General features: G+C 43.8%; 1 protein-coding gene across 5 annotated transcripts in view; it reads left to right on the top strand.

Annotated features, from left to right (window-relative positions):
* The window catches only part of LOC124185472 (leucine-rich repeat-containing protein 24-like), a 172668-nt gene that overhangs the window by 48237 nt on the left and 109512 nt on the right, over nt 1–14919 (top strand). For 4 of the 5 annotated variants that reach the window (XM_046576282.1, XM_046576281.1, XM_046576283.1 and 1 more), the window contains one exon: nt 13991–14119. The exons of the other annotated variant lie outside the window; for it this stretch is intronic. The gene's annotated coding sequence lies outside the window, so the exon portion shown is untranslated. The remainder of the gene's footprint in view (nt 1–13990; nt 14120–14919) is intronic. 5 annotated transcript variants of the gene reach the window in all.

Here is a 14919-nt window from a genome sequence, read left to right as displayed (position 1 = left end):
TAAAATCCACCGCGCCGTCCTGGACGTCCATGTAGTGGAACGCACTATACATATATGACCACGTGGCTGTTGCCTCTGCAGGTATTACTTAGCGCCGTGTGTATCCAGGCGTACATACGCCGTGTTTCAATGTTTGCACTGCCATTCCGATCGGCCAATGTTCCATTCGGTACAAAGTGCCAATCAAATGTCCACTTCAGTTTTCGAGCTCCACAGCCATTGCTGATTCCTCTAGGCACTCGTGCAACGATTATCAAGCCTGCATCGAGAGGCAAGGAGGATATCAGCGGCGAAAATTTGGCATGAAAATATCACCGTTGGGTGACGGATAACTTGGGCAAATTTGTCGAGGTGCGGAGGAGTATCGCAAACTCATTTCGTCAAAATTACTACGACCGCTCGGTTGTTGACTGGAGTACCACGGACGCGTGCCACGGTCGTTATTAATATTTGAATAACTGTGTTTAGTTGGTCCTTGTAGGTACCTAACTACAGTTACCGAATCGCCACTGCTCCTGGGCTCTTTGCAGGACTCGGAACGATTGACCCGGGTGAAACGGGTCTCGTCTTTTATCGTAACGAGCGAGAGCTCAAACGTTTCTTCGTTTAAATATTAAATATACCTGTATTTGTAACTAACAGGTTATTATACCACGTTACGTATTCTTGTGGATAAAAAGATACCCTCAAGTTTCTCTTTTGCGCGGTAAATTATACAGCCGCTTGAACTAGAAACTTCGAAGACTAGGCTGACTTTTGCCGCAAGAAGGGGGGGGGGGGGTGTAAGATTTATTAATTATTCGTTATAAATTATGCATTCGGTCGCTTAGTTTTGTTTGATTTTTATCTCTCTTTAGTTTCAGTTCTTTACGTTTAAAAATAGATAATACGTAGAAGAGTACGTAAGTCACGGAGTATCGATGATCAACCGTCGGCGGAATCTCTATCAGCAATATTCTGTTCTTCTGATTGTTTGCTTTGGATAAAAATTGATTGGATCTGCCGTCACGGTATATTCGCTTCGTAACTTTCGTCTCTGATTCTTCGGGTTCGTTGAATTGTTTTTGAATCTCATGCCCTCGAGCGTTTGCAAAGCCTGCCGAATAGGGGGAGGAGCTGCAGGGCAATATCTGCAGACCCATGGTAACATGAACCTTTGTGTACGTATACGTGTATACGTTTAGCTACGTAGGTTCGTCGGAGTTTCGCCGTATATAAATGTGCTTTAAATTCACAGTAGCTTCGACTGCTGCCTTTCTTCCTTCAAAGGTATCGCAATAAACAAGGCACTTGATTGCCGGCGCTGGTCGTTTCGTCGGGTCGAATTAGAGAAGAGGAGTGTAGTGGAGTCGAGTCAAGCTGTGTTCTATTATGTTGGGTTAGGTAAGTAAGTTTGGCGGTGGGCACCCACCTTGGCTGCGTTGAAACTTTTCGAAAGAACGTTTAAGTCGTCGGAACTCAAGAAATTGTTCGGTTGTTGGGAGAAAACTTTTATCCACCATTTACCGACCGCGTCAGACATCAGTATATATATATGGGCTTATGTATACAATAGCTCTGGTAACATGACTGCTTGCCGTTACCCAGAAATATATGGTTCTCATTAACTGCGTTGTTTCCTCCCTACACACCAACAATCGTATGTTTTCGTCAAAGTAATTTTTTAAATCAATTCTTCTTACTTTACATTCCCGATTTGTTTTTTATTTGGCGGATTTGTCGCGTGATTTTACAGAAAAAAAAAAAATTGTGCGGCACAGTTGCCGTTTCTCCGTGCGACGAATTATTACACGTTTATACATACGTACAGGGAAACGAAAGTGCAATAGTACATTTGGCAAAGACTGTGCGGGACTTTACGCCTGCACTTTAATCCGGTCACGTAATTGTTGGCTCTGCGCAGAAACGATTATTGCCCGAGACCCGCAGTCTGGTAATTTGCTAGGTTTTTGTTTTTTATTTTCCATTTCCTTCATTATTATTCTTCTTCTAATTTTATTTTATATTTCATTTCGTTTCGTGGCGAAAACACGACACTGCCTAGCTGTACTCTAGTCACGTGCTTTCTTCATGTTTTATACCCCGAGTAAAGTTGTGTTGAAAGTCCTTCTTCTGTGTATGCACATTGTACACATATTATATATATATATATATATATATACACAAACATGTAACACAAGTTCACAGGATACTCCCTGAGATTTTGCACGCAGCTTATTTATACAGCTCCGGTTCCCCTCTCTGCAATTTTTTTCTTCTTTTTTTTTCCCCGCATGTACGTCGGATGTGCGGTTACAATTTCGCGTGCATACCCAACCTCGTACAATTTAGTTTACGGTGTTAAAGTGTACTACTGGCTGGGGTAGGTACGATGTATTTGTGTCGGTGCGAGGGTGTAAAGTGTACGGAATGAGCGGAATAAAACGAGCGTTGAAGCGCAGAGGCGAAAATATACTGGAAGAATGGAAAGGGAGGAAAAGAAAGCTGCGAAATTTGAACTCTGGGGAGGGGAAGAGGAAATCCACCGGGTTTATCCCGAGAGAGAAAAATGGCAACTTTTCTTCTACTAATCCCTCGACTCCCTTCTTCTTATTTCATACCGGCCTTGCCGAACTTGACTCGCAAATTCAAAGACAGATTGGGATGATAATGATTTAGGGCACAAGTGTATAAATCCAGAATAACGAGATGAAAAGCAATCGGACTGATAATAATGGAAGAAACTCGGTCGACCACGGAGTTTGAAATTTGAATGAAAATATTCTCGTTAAGCCGTTTTCTGGCTGTTTGCTAATACTACACCAGTCCGAAATTCTCCCTGGCTGCTGCTGCTGCCGCTGCTGGAGGAGCACAACAATCGATTTCAATTTGCCAACTTTCCTTACCTACCTCTAAAGGGGTTGAATTTATGCAAAGTAATTTCGCCGCTGGCCTGGCTATAGTGCGGCACACATATAGGGGTACATAAGGTACGGAGGTTATAGGTCGATAAAATAAACGCAAAGTCTTTTACCGAAGCCTGGAACGTGAATTCGTTCGAAAAGAAACCGCCTACATGACTTTCCGCGAGCTCCTCCTCCTCCTCCTCCACCTCCTCCGATCATCATATTTACTCAACTTGCCCTCCTTGATACGAGTAACTTACGTTATACGAGAGGACACGCATAATTTCTCCTCCCCTTCTCAACCGTCGTATAATAATGACTTTCGTACTGTCTCGCAAGACTCGATTTACAGTCTCATGAGATAAGATGGTAATCGGATTCCGATGCCAATATTGCCACGCGTATAGTCATTGATTGAGATGTCGAGGCGGGTCGAATCGGCCTTTCGGTTAGTTTCCTCCCTTGATGTGGGAGGGAAGCGGCCTCGTATTTTTAGACGACTGATTGCCGGCACTCTCAACTCGTACGCTCCACGAGACGTCACGCGAATCTTCCGCTTATCCCGTTTATCCGTGGAACAATGTAAATCCCGAACGGCAATCATCCTCGATGCACGGGTTACAGTCGTAGGGCACGGGTTCAAATTGTTCCTCCGGTGCAGCAGCAGTACCACCACCACCACCGTTGCACCGTCTGTGCGGATATTACCGGATTGCTCGCTTTAGAACGGAGGATAATAGTTTTCCACGGACTTGGTGCAGCGCATGCATGGCATAATGCCGCCGCCTATCATCCCGTAAAGGGGGCGTGTAGTAGAACACGAGTAGAGGAAAGGTTTGAGGTTAAATGCAGATGTCGGCCCGCCGAGCAGAGAGTCCTGTTGCATTTCGCTGGGCCGTGCACAGCCTTCCTTACTTCCATCCTTCCCCCGTCTATCCACCGGGCGACCGCTCCATTTGGTGGCGGCTGCAGTGTGCGAAACTTGACTTAATTTATATCCCAGAACAAGCTCCATTGTTGGTTAAATGCCTTTGTATCGCGGACTCCCTCCTCCTCCTCCTCCTCCTGCTCTTGGCTAAGCGAGAACGCTCCTTCTCCTCATCCTCTGGGACGCCTCTTTTCAACCCTGCACCGGCAGAGGACTCGCGCCTGCGGGACACCAACATGGCCACCCCCTTGAATCCGCGACGCTTAGTCGTCTGGTAAAACGGTCCGGAAAAGTTGGCACGGTTCGGTGCGGAATAAGGATATAGAAGAATAGACGAATGGAGTTGAAGTAGCGCGAGACCCGGGATGGGGAATAAAATACACTCGGGCCTTCTTCCATTCCTCGCTTCTCATCCAGTTGTATTCTCGACTTTTATACGTATATGTACAAATGTATAATGCGTACGTACACGTATACGTATACCTTGTAGCATGAAAATGATAAAGAGCACCGCGGAATGGGGTACAATTACTTTGATCCATGGGATAGAAACACGGTTATTATTTTCTGGAAATACTCTTCGTTCCTCGGACCGAAGCAGAAATAAACAAACTACAGTATTACGGACAGGAGGAGGAGGGGGGGGGGGGGGAGGGGGGGTTAGGGTTGACTATTTTATGAAAATAATCGTATTAATTTTTTCTCATTAGCGACCGGCGTTATCCGGTTATATCAGTAACGACGAATTACGTCGTCTCAGCAAAACGAAACGTTTGTCACGCGTTGGTCTGGTAGAAAACTGTAAGGCATGTATCTCAAATCTCTCGCCTATCCTCTTTCTTTCCCATATCTTTCTCCGGCATCACCGACTTCGTATCGGTAAAAAGATGTATAGTGTATAGTCTATTCCGAGGCTGAGCAATATCGTCAATGGTTTTTTTCCCCCCTCCTTTCTTCCACCAGCGGGGGTCGTCCGCTACCTTTACCTGCTTCGAAGGTCGACGGCGCGGACGACTGGATGGCGGTGAGTGGAAACGCAGGTAATCCTTCTTCTTCTTCTTCTTCTTCTTCTTCTTCGTCTCCTCCGCCTCCACTCCGCAGGCGGCGTGTTACTCTAAATTAAACAGTTTATACGAGTTTAATAAAGCTTAATGTAGACTCCGCGTTGACACTGTCGAGTGCAAATTGCAGAACTAGCACTACCCTCCTACCCTCGTTCCCTCGTCTCCCGCATCGCCCATCGCCAGCCAGTCAGCCCTTCAGAACTTTCCTCGTGCTCGGCCGGGTTGGCTAGCCGTATTAATATAACTCTATGGGATTTTCGTGTACCCTTCTACCCGCCGTGTTACACCCACCCTGTTCCTTCTTCAGGATTTTCACTGCAGGTTGGGACAAGCCTACTTACCCCTCCCTCTTACTCCTCTTCCAGACTTCTTGTCCCGCCGTATGCTACGCGTGTATAATAGCGAGCGTAAAACACCCATTCTCTCCTCCAGCAACATTTGGAATTGTTGAATTTACACATACGTGATTCGACGAGCAATGGCTTTATCCTAAATCATTACTGATTCTTAATCCTGATTCAGACGCGATTTATAGGCTATGTGGGATCTTTAGGTTCAAAATTTTCCAATTCTTATCCTCAGTCTAGCGTGAGTGGGTATATTTTGTCATTTGCTCGAAGTAAATAAAAACCTCTCTTTCCTGACATATATATATATATTTACTTTTGTTTCGGGCGTCGCGAAACTTTTTCTGTTTCATCCTCTTCTCTTCGTTTTGTATTAATGGTGGTATATAGAGGTGAATCGAAGAAAGGCATAAAACCTCCGAACGCTTTCCGTACCGATGGTATATGTATAGATAATATATATGGATTATATACCGACGTAACTATGTACAGGAATGATTTATTGCGTTGCTCAAACTTTAGATTATTGGAATCTCGTCACAAGTTCTTCGTATCTCGATATGTCCCTTGTATCGGTATCTACTTTCATTGCAGGCTGGTATACACACGCCGCCCTTTATAGTATAGCTTTATGGTACCTCGCATTCCTTTTTACGTCATACCTAGTATATACAACCCATGTACGTATCTCTCTCTTACTTTTTATAATGCACCGGTGCTAATCGTAAATCTTGAATGCGTTTTTCTGTCCCGAGAAAGACACGGGGAGAGGAAAATTATGCGTCATGCTAGGTAAAAAGAGAAAGAGACAGAGAGGATGAAGAATTTGAAGACGTATGAGGTGAATAAGAAAACTAGAAACAGTAACGCTGCGTGTAACCGCTGGCACGTACAACTTGCGCCAAGCTTCGAGATTATCTTTAAATTTTATTATTCACACTCCGAAAAGCTCCCCACACAGCTCTCGAGTTCTTGTTCAAATTTATACATGTCCATATAACCCCGAAGTTCCCGGCAACGCTGCAAAGGCTTCACGTTTTAAAAAAAAAAAACCCCTTATATTGTTCTTTTCACGAGTCTTTCTCGTCGTTCCCGTTCTTGCTGATGCTGCTGCTGCCACCGCCACCTTGATATACGAAAAATGGGCTTTTCTACCCAAGTATCAAAAGCTGGCAGGATATGTAATCTGGAAAGGTGAATCGCTCGTCAACTCGGCACTTCAGTCCGATTCTTTCGGGCTTTGTGAGGAAAAGCCTGCCGACATGAATCGGATGGCCGAGGTTAAATAAATCTTAGGTTAAGGTATACGCACGATGGTTTAATCAAGCACTCTCTTTACTCTTCGCTCCCTTTTCGCCCTCTTTCTCTCTCTCTATATCCTTCTCTATTTTTCACTCCGCTCGTCTTCGTCTCGTCGTCGTCGTCCTTCATGAAACCGGGGAAACAATCCGAGCGGAGTGCTGTTTGCTCTTTGAATTATTTAATATCCAACCCAAGGGAGGGAGCGAACTTCCTTCACCCGGTTGTACCGACGAGTCGGTGGTTTTAGTGCTCAGCGTGCCTTTAACACGCATGTGGGCGAATTCGTTCATAGTTTCTATATTTATTATTGACGATATTTATACGTCGCGCCGTGTCACGCTACACCGCATCGGCGGTGACCTTATACATCGCGTGAGAGAGGAGAAGAGCGGAGAGGAGAGGAGAGGAGAGGAGAGGAGAGGAGAGGAGAGGAGAGGAGAGGAGAGGAGAGGAGAGGAGAAGAGACGAGAAGAGACGAGAAGAGAAGAGATGAGACGAGGTGTAGTGGATGGTGGTCTGCCTGCAACGGCGTAATCGTACCTGCATGCATATCGAACGATCACTGCCAAGGTGCAGGGTATTATTTACACCGTGTATACGGTATACAATTTCCTCGACTCATCCTCGAGCTTCGTTGACGTTACGACGACGTCGACTAGTTTCTCATACGCGAACTCAACTCCAGACGTAACGAGTAGAAGGGAATATCGATATCTTATCGCTCTTTTCGTACCGCGGTTCGTTAGGGTTTGGTAAACAATACCGACTGTATCGGCTTCGTTGGGAAGAGAAGCCTCTTTCGTTACTGGGTTACAAAAATTTAACCTCCCGCGTGCCGCCGGACGGGTTTTCTAGTTTCGATTTTACGTTACGTAGGTTACACACCGGTGGAATACGTCGATGCTTGTCTCGTTGATGAGGTAAAAAGATCCATCGTAAGGTTACTTTTTCGCCATTTCAAATTGTTATTATAAGTGAAAAAAGAATGGCTAATGTTTCACCGGTATATTCCAATTTTTTCAATTTGCGAGATTCATTTTACGGAAGTAAACAAAGTAAACGGATGTGAATTTCGGAAATGAGACAGCTCTGTAGGCAGTAGCTGTATAAGGGTATGTAGAGAGAACGTTTATACCTGCAGCGGTGTATGAAAAAACGGCGGAGGCGCAGAGGGGAAAAAGGGCGAGGTGAAATTTATTTAAAATTTCATCTCATCACTCTTCGTTCAATTAGGTACCTACTACTCGATGTTTCTCCGTTGGGCGAGCTGCAGGTTGGGGTTGAAAAATGGTTTTCTCCTCAGGACCGAAAGGCGAAAAGAGAGAAAGAGAGAAAGAGAGAGAGAACAGCGGCAACACATCCTCGCCTTTGAAAATTAACTTGATTCATGCGCCGGTGCCCGGTCGGCGGAAAATGAAAAATAAAAAGGTAGATTGTAACTTTATTCTTATTATTTTTGAGAACGAACGAGAGCAGGTATTCTGTATAGGCGAAATTGTTGTTGGAAGGAATTATTTTACGTCGGTACGTCGCGCCTTTTCGTCCGGCCACGCAACCCTGGTGTGGAACCACTCGTTACAACGAAACGTCGGCCTTGGACGGGGATTGCTTTGCATTCCTCCGCTTCGCTCTATCGCAGGATACAGGTGTATGTAATATGCAAGCTTTTGCTTCCTCCTCTCTGCGAATTACACTCCGCAGCGGTAGCAACGAGAGGCTTTTCAGCAACGCAGCCTTGCAACTCGCAAGTTGTGTACATACCTCTACTGCCCAGTCGTACAACGTATGTTATCATATACCCACCTTAACGCAGAGCACAATCATACCGACGTACGCGCCGGGGCGAAAGATGAAACAAAGACGGTCCTGCAAGGCTCAAGGAGGCTAAATTAAAGGGGGACGTAAAGGGTCTCACTGCGATATACCAACCGACCGAGGGTGGATGGTGGAAGAAGGCTCACCCTGCACGAGTAACTCGTCGATATACTCCTCTGCATGCAGGCATGCCTGCCCGCCAGTCTGCCAACTATGAATTATGAAAAGCTTTCATTCCGCGGTCAGGTGAAGCGGAAGTCTTTACGTATGCGGCGGCGGGATGTTGTGCCGAGGGCGGCAGCCTTCGCTCGGATCAAGGTTGTTTTTGCCAAACGTTAACTCGAGCCTTTAACTCTTTTCTTTTTTTTTTCTTTTTTTTCATACCTAAACCACTTGCATCCAAGTGGGAAAGTTTACTTGTTTTTTAAATTTTATGCCCCAACGACTGTAACGATTTCAGCTTTAGTCCATTCCCCGGCGACACGACGAATCTAACCACTGGACGGATATAATCGATTTCATGCCGTGCGTTCGCGATACATTTATTGTTAATCACTTTGTCGTGTAACTTGTAACCCTCGTTCTTCGAAACTTTAGGTACGTACCTACCTACCTACCTGAGCCACGCGTGTCCTCGTTACATATTCGGGGTTACCTACGACAACCGCGACGGGTGTAAACACACAAGTCACGGACGTGGACGCGCGGAAACTCTCTCCAACTTTCGATCCCCCCTTCATCGCGATCGAGATACACCCTAACCTACGTATTATACGAGAAATATCGGAGGAAAAATACACGGAAGACAAACGGTGGAAGTTCGGTCTCGCGGTACACGCGGATCCCTTATTCCTTTCTGTTCCTTCTTTCCTCGCTCACGTGTCGCTGAAGTTGCACGCACCGGCGGACGAAGAGACCCTTCGGACGAAGGGGGAAAATAAGTTGGTAATATGTATTTATAACGATTTCTCTTTCTTCATACTTTACAGTTTTTCCTTCTCTCCTCTGCCTGTCGTCGAGATACCCTTGCTATTTGCTCGGCTACAACGAATTGATTTGAATTTTTACAACAATTGTACGGAATTTCGCATCATGGATATATTATGGGGATGAATTTTTACAGGTTCGATTTTCTTCGATCGGTTGTTTCTTACCGTTTGGCGCGTATGAAAAATTATACAGGCGTAGATCCCTATTTCTATGTACATGGGAAAAAAAAATCAAACTAGCCGTACATACGTTGCGGGTGATTTTAACATTGTTAATTTTTGAAATTCGCGAAAGGTCTGCACTGAATGTAGTTTTATCTTCTCTGGAAAAAAAAAGAAGAAATTGAAAAAAAAAAAATAATCGTACGATTTTTGAATTAATGATTAACTCCCGATAACCGAATTAATATTCCTCGCTGTATTTCTACCCGCGTATAATATGCAGCGGAATGCCCCGAAGGAAAGTATTTAACATGCGGTTATGCAGCAGATGCACCGTGCACTCGGTGGTGCGGGTGGTGTTATTCGCTCGGTTGGCAAACGCGAACCCTGGGAAGTGTGTCACGTGTTTACGCGCAAACAATGAACGCTGATTCTATATTTATATACATATATATATACACGTTTACTAATATAATGTAAACCATGTACTTATTATGAATGCGCGCTGTAGGTGGGTATATAATTAATTAGACACTTCCGCGCGCGTGGGTTGTATAACATTTAAGTAATGCAAACCGCTATATTTTTCACCTTACTTAGCTACGGTATCCGATGCAACTCCTCAACCATTCGTTGGGCTGGATATCGCGCAGTTTTTTGGTTTTTTTTTTTCTTTTTTTCTCGATTTCTCCAACATTCGCCAAACGATTCACAGAGTTTTTAGCTAATCACATCTTGTTATTACCGTAGCGGATGTAAATTGATCTGTAACAAACCGCGGACGTGCAGCGTATCAGAGAAAACCGACACGTAACAACAAAGTCGAAAAGTATAGACGACACGGAAGTTCATGTAAGGTTTATATGGCATTAGGTAGAGAGGAGAGATTTCCCGGGTGGCAAACGGGAAAATAAGTGGATTGAAAAATTGGATAAAAAAAAAAAAAAAACGCGTACGGGGGGCCAGATGCCGGACGAAGACGAGGACGAGGACGAAGCAGCGTGGTTTATGGGTTTAAAAAAATTGTCACGTTCACGCGAATTGGTTTTAGCTACGATAAACGAGTACGTGCAGTCGTATGTTTTGTTCGTAAAACGTACGTGTCCTCATCCCTCTCACTGGAAAAAAGAAATAAAAAGAAAAAAAAAAGAAAAAAGGGATGAGAGCGAGAGGAAAAGAGCTAAAAAGAACAAGGGAAAAAGGATTCGACCTGCATCGATTGTCCCGCGTGCACACCGGACACGTGGCGTCACACATATTCCCTCCTCCCGTCTACTTTTTTTCCAGAATTCAAGCAGTCGTGAGTCGACGTGTCTATCCGAAAGCGAGTGACAAGAGTCGAAAGTCTGCAGGAACAATCAGGAGTCTGGTTTTGGGACCGTTTTCACTCTAGACGAACAATCGCGGGTGATGATAGTGGCTGGCTGTAATTAGCAATTGGTAGCTCGTCAAGATCGAGAATCAGACGTCGAAGGACGCAGACTGGAATGTCGGGATGATATTATCTGCTAGGTATATAATGTACCTAGGTACCCATCAGCGGAACGGGGTTGGGTTCTTATTCGAAGCTCATCGTCGAGGCGCAACCAAGTTTCTCCGGCACCTAGGTGTGGATTACCTACGTACGCAGAGGGTTGTTCCATTCGCCGTTCCAATAATGACATTCGCCGTTCGCCTGCATTTACCCATTAGCATCCCGAAATGAGATGATGTTACAATGCGGACGGGGGTTTTAACAAAGTTTCATCGGACTTCCACCATCTCGCTTTCCTTCGCTTCGCCACGCGTCGCGTCTCTTTTCTTCCTTTCCTTTCCTCGCATTCTGCGAAACGATGCCATTCGCCTTCGGCATCTCTAAACTTCACCTTCGCATTAATACCTTTCCAAGGCGAAAATTTCCCTGAACCCGAGCCCCATTCGCTTCGGGATCTGTATTGCCAACTATCAGACGCCTGCAGGTTCGTATTCATCCGCAGTTGGAGTAGACAACCAGTTATAATAGTTTCCCTGGTAGTGGGTATAACATTCCCTCTATCAAAACATCGCTGGCTTTTGTTATAATATTGTTTCATTCGTTTATTAACCTCATCGTTCTCGACACGCGTCACAATTGCCTCGCGAGAATATTCACAAATTATTATACCCGCATCCCGAGGTTCTTTGACGATACGCGAACGGGTTTTGAATCGAAAATTTTTCTACACGACGAAGGCAAATCCAGATCAAATATCGATTCAGCCGTTTATTGCACCGCTCATAATATTCATGCAGACTCGCGTGTCAAAAATTCCTCCATTCTACACAAACCTCTGACACATACGTACACGATACTCGACGTTTTCATGTTTGTCGAAAACGAAATATCGTTTTGACCTATGTACCTACAAGTCGTCCTGTGCATACATATAGGTATATATATATATATATGTATATATAGGTTTACACTGAATAAATATAAATTGAATTTTTGCACGGAAGAACGGTCGCTCGATTCTCTCGTTCGTCCGCTCCATCGGACTATTTATTCATGCACGTCCTGAATGCAGTCAAATGTCGCGATGCAAATTCTTCATTTTATGAATAATTAATTGACCCCAGAACGGGATGATTACGATGATAATGATAGTAATAATAATAACAATAGTAATGATAATAATAACAATTTATCCAGCCAGTGTGAATTGGCACAAAAAAGAAAAGTAACAATTCGTTTTGACATCGTTGATGATTACAGGCGCGGTCAGATTCGATTAGGGAATAAGAGCAGTGACAGACCGTTGATTATCGGGTATTTGGCCGTGGCCCGATCCGCGGAACAGTTCTGTGGATAGTTATCGTTAATTGACATATCCCGGTTGTTATAATTAGCAGTAACTTCGAGTGACGGTTTGTAGCAGGAGCTGCTGCTGGTTGGACGGAGGACGGTACGGACGATACTTGAACACTTCGATACATGTATGCGTGTGCGGCCTCGAAGTTGGTTGCTAATTGTTCAACCGACTCTGACCCGCGTGGCAGTTTGAACGCGAGGGCGATACGGCTATGTTGCAAAATCGTTATCCAATGTCTTACGGACCCCCTTAAATTTCGTCCCCCCCCGAAACGAATTCGCGAATCGCATACTAAAACCAGACGTGATTCTCAATTAACGAATTAAACGTAATGCTTTTATCAGACCGAGTAGGTTGTATAGTACCTACCGTCACTCGGTTCTACCCATTCATCTTGCAACATCGAATTATACCCTGTTCTTACTCGATATCCCGACCGCGTATTCCGCCATCCCGGCACCCCGCGGTTATCCAGGGGTGGAGAGGTAACGGAATGGGATTGTATGGGTGTTTCATGAGGGGATTCAACGGCTAAACGTTGTACGAGAGAAATCCAACCCTCTTTTCGGATATCCCTCGGTATTCCTTCGGTGGTCTTGGAACCCCGAATACCGGCCAGTTTTCACCCCCTCCCCCCTAATTTTTTTTTTTTTTGCATCGGAACACATCAAGTCGCTCATGCTGTGAAGATTCTATGTTCGTTCTCATGGTTATATTTCCGAAACACGCGTGCACCGTCAGGCGAATGGTCAAAAAAAGATTTTAAAAATTTTTATTCAATACTCGTGGCTACACGTATTGAAAATCGGCAACGTTTTTCGTTTAATCGTCGTCTATTTCATCACGTCGCGCGAAACGGCTGCACAATTTTACTTATTATACGCGCATATGCGATTTTATAAAATTCCGAAGCACCCGGCACCGATTACCAGAGGTAGGAAATTTAAGGCTTCATGGCGATGCGGTGTTCGTTTCTGTTTTACCTGAACGATCGGCGATTTTACTATTATTTCGATTTTCAGAGTTGACCTGTGTTACATACACGCTGCATACACCTAACAGTAAGTATGTTTGCCTGCAGTCAGCAGCGCTACGAAGGCCGTCGGTTGCAGTATTGGCAAATCGTTCGATTCGTCGATATACGCACGTTGATCGGTCTGCAGTTTGTTGCAATGGCGGAATTATCATCCCTGTAGCCAACGGAGTGCGGAAGTTAATCCATTCAATCCTGACCGATTTTATTTTATTTTACTCTTTTGTTTCCGCGCGTGTGTATTTTGCAGGTCCGCCTTTCCCACTTGTACTTCCCAATCAATCCCAAGAGCTTTTATTTCATTTCATTTTTTTTTTTTTTTTTTTTTTCTTTTTCTTCAATTCTTCCCGTCACCTTTGCGGAAAAATTTCTGAAGCGAGTAACGAACCGGCGAAAGAGTGAAATAAAAAGGGATTAACGCACGAACTCCGATTTTCATTTCTCATCCCCTTCACCGCGCTATTTCACGATCTTCTCCATTTTATCTTAATTTTTTATTCCCTGATACATATATATATATATATATATATATATATATATATATATATATATATATATATATATATATATATATATATATATATACACACACACAGTAACTACATCCGCAACTTTTGCTTTTATATGTTTACAGGTACGAACCACAACGCCGCTGGGTAATGATACGGAAATAAAACACGAGTTGGGTGATCAAAGAGAATTCTGGCAGTACAGTAACACGTACGCGGCTTACCACCCAGCATCGCAGAGAGGAGGAGGGAAGGTTCGTTTAATATTAATATTAATATTAATATCTTTCATTTACTACGGGCATTATGATCTTTCGCTTCGTGTCATTCGCATCTTGTAAATTTCACGAATCGTACCTAGTGACTGTTCGACCAAATGTACTTTCTGCTTAATGTACTGCTTTCTTTATCGCTGTTATGATTATTATTTTTACTGTTGTTACCATTGTTGTTGTTATTATTATAATCCTTTTTTTCGCGTTCCCTGCACGCAACGCTTCTCGTGGTATAAAAATTATGCACGAGTCATGCATTTTGAGAGATAATTTCAACCATTTCGGAAATTATGTGTACAACGATGCGAGGGTAACAAACACACGAGGATTGGAAGCTTTATATCATATCATATCATACGACGAAAAGTATACTTGTTTTTTGTTTCTGCTCGTTTTTATTCTTTAATTAATTCAGGAACGCAGCTTATATACGCGTACATACGTATATATGTCTGTTTGCACGATTTCGGCGTATTGTGTATACAGTGTACATACATCTATAGGTATGTATGACCAACTTGCACACGTACATATATACATATACTTCTTTGATACTCCGTAATATAATCAGGACTTGTTTTCCGTATCTATATAATGCAAAATATCATCTCCCCCTGATTACATTACATCTGATTTTATGTTAAAGTTTTATACACAGAGTTTGAAGAGTTTTAGAATTTAATCGGATGCTAATGATATGATACGCATATCATTATTTTGTTTACCGAGCTTGTTTATTTATTCCTGAACTATGATCCTCGGTCTCCGGGGGTTGTTTT

The sequence above is a fragment of the Neodiprion fabricii genome, chromosome 6 (genome assembly GCF_021155785.1).
Source record: "Neodiprion fabricii isolate iyNeoFabr1 chromosome 6, iyNeoFabr1.1, whole genome shotgun sequence".
In the NCBI taxonomy this organism is placed as follows: domain Eukaryota; kingdom Metazoa; phylum Arthropoda; class Insecta; order Hymenoptera; family Diprionidae; genus Neodiprion; species Neodiprion fabricii.
This window is presented reverse-complemented; position numbering and strand designations above follow the sequence as displayed.